At 52.4% G+C, this 2,500-nt stretch overlaps 1 protein-coding gene across 1 annotated transcript in view; it reads right to left on the bottom strand.

Moving 5' to 3' along the window:
- LOC139227916 (acidic mammalian chitinase-like) overlaps positions 1 to 2,073 on the bottom strand; it is a 43,530-nt gene extending 41,457 nt beyond the window's left edge. The window contains exon 1 of the mRNA XM_070859066.1: positions 1,999 to 2,073. The gene's annotated coding sequence lies outside the window, so the exon portion shown is untranslated. The remainder of the gene's footprint in view (positions 1 to 1,998) is intronic.
- Between the last annotated feature and the right edge of the window lie 427 nt (positions 2,074 to 2,500).

Here is a 2,500-nt window from a genome sequence, read left to right as displayed (position 1 = left end):
CAGAGGGCGTTGCGGTGGGAAACCCTGGGTAGCACCTGTAACAAGGACTATATAAGGCTGACCACCACACCTGGGAGGCACTCTGGAGCTGAACAATAAAGGACGACGGTCACAGCAGTTAGACTTACACCAGACCGCGTGGAGTCAGTGATTTGTGTGCTACATACACCTCATTGGCAACGAGGAAGCGGATGAACTCCACGCAACCATGGCTACTCTGGGCTCGCTAAAGGATTTTACCGTGGGCAATAATTGGGAGGCCTTTACGGAAAGGCTCGAGTACTACTTCACAGCAAAGGACCTGACGGAGGACACATACGCAATGAGAGAGAAGCGTAAGGCGATATTGCTCTCCAGTTGTGGAGATGAGGTTTACTGTCTCGTCAGGGATTTGCTGGCACCTGGGAGCGCCAGGGACAAGTCATACAAGGAGCTGACTGAACTCATTCGTGACCAGTTGAAACCGAAGGAGAGCATTCTCACGGCCAGATACAAATTTTACCATCACTGCAGACCTGAGGGCCAGGATGTCACCAAATATGCTGCGGACCTCAGGAGACTCGCGGCGCTGTGTGATTTTGGGGCACACCTTGGCGAGGCTTTGCGGGACGTTTTCGTTATGGGGATTGGCCATGAGGGCCTCCTTCACAAGCTGTTAGCCACGGAACCCACAGTCACTCTGACAAAGGCCATCGCCATCAGCCGGGCATATATGACCTCGACTTGCAGCACCAAGCAAATAATCCACACAGTCTCGAACCCGGCAGGCACTGTCCACAGGATAGCGCCCACCACGGACAAAACTGCAGAACGTGGCTCTGCCCGGGGCAGAGAGCACGGACCTCGGGATAGAAACATAGAAACATAGACAATAGGTGCAGGAGCAGGCCATTCAGCCCTTCTAGCCTGCACCGCCATTCAATGAGTTCATGGCTGAACATGAAACTTCAGTACCCCATTCCTGATTTCTCGCCATACCCCTTGATCCCCCGAGTAGTAAGGACTTCATCTAACTCCCTTTTGAATATATTTAGTGAATTGGCCCCAACCACTTTCTGTGGCAGAGAATTCCACAGGTTCACCACTCTCTGGGTGAAGAAGTCTCTCCTCATCTCGGTCCCAAATGGCTTACCACTTATCCTTAGACTGTGACCCCTGGTTCTGGACTTCCCCAACATTGGGAACATTCTTCCTGCATCTAACCTGTCTAAACCCGTCAGGATTTTAAATGTTTCTATGAGGTCCCCTCTCATTCTTCTGAACTCCAGTGAATACAAGCCCAGTTGATCCAGTCTTTCTTGATAGGTCAGTCCCACCATCCCAGGAATCAGTCTGGTGAATCTTCACTGCACTCCCTCAATAGCAAGAATGTCCTTCCTCAAGTTAGGAGACCAAAATTGTACACAATACTCCAGGTGTGGCCTCACCAAGGCCCTGTACAACTGTAGCAACACCTCCCTGCCCCGGTACTCAAATCCCCTCGCTATGAAGGCCAACATGCCATTTGCTTTCTTAACCGCCTGCTGTACCTGCATGCCAACCTTCAATGACTGATGTACCATGACACCCAGGTCTCGTTGCACCTTCCCTTTTCCTAATCTGTCACCATTCAGATAATAGTCTGTCTCTCTGTTTTTACCACCAAAGTGGATAACCTCACATTTATCCACATTATACTTCATCTGCCATGCATTTGCCCACTCACCTAACCTATCCAAGTCACTCTGCAGCCTCATAGCATCCTCCTCGCAGCTCACACTGCCACCCAACTTAGTGTCATCCGCAAATTTGGAGATACTACATTTAATCCCCTCGTCTAAATCATTAATGTACAATCCTGGAGCTCAGAGTCTGCCGAGGGGGGCCAATCAAGCAGCACCATGCTGGCGTTGTGGAGGAAGCCATGGGGCTCACCGGTGCAGGTTTGCGGAGTACATGTGCAATACCTGCCACGTTAAAGGCCACCTTCAGCGTATGTGTAAAAGAAATCGGACTCACCATGTGGCTGAGGAGATGGGGGATGATCCACTGTTCAGCGAGGGGCAGGTAAAAGATGATGAGGTGCTTGGACTGCACACGTGTACCGACGATTTTCCCCCAGTGATAAGTGAAGTAAAAATCAACGGAGTCCCAGTGAGTATGGAAGTGGACACGGGCTCGGGTCCGTCGTTGATGAGTCGTAGAACTTTTGATAAGCTGTGGATTAACCCAGCTGCACGACCCAAGCTGGTCCCGGTCGCGGCGAAGCTGCGTACCTACACCAGGGAACTAATACCTGTTCTCGGCAGAGCGATGGTGCAGGTATCCCAAGGGGACGAGACGCACGCTTTACCTCTGTGGGTCATTGCAGGCGATGGGCCGACGCTCCTCGGCCGGTGGTGGATGGGGAAGGTCCGTGGGAGCTGGGAAGACTTCATTCCTCCACAGGCTGCTGCTCCCCGGGGTGCTGCCGTGCCCCGGGTCCCCAGAGAGCAGCACCGACCGAGCTGGAGCTGCAGCC

Source organism: Pristiophorus japonicus, chromosome 17 (assembly GCF_044704955.1).
Source record: "Pristiophorus japonicus isolate sPriJap1 chromosome 17, sPriJap1.hap1, whole genome shotgun sequence".
NCBI classification, from domain to species: Eukaryota; Metazoa; Chordata; class Chondrichthyes; family Pristiophoridae; genus Pristiophorus; species Pristiophorus japonicus.
The sequence above is the reverse complement of the archived record's forward strand: the minus strand, read 5'-3'. Positions and strand labels throughout refer to the sequence as shown.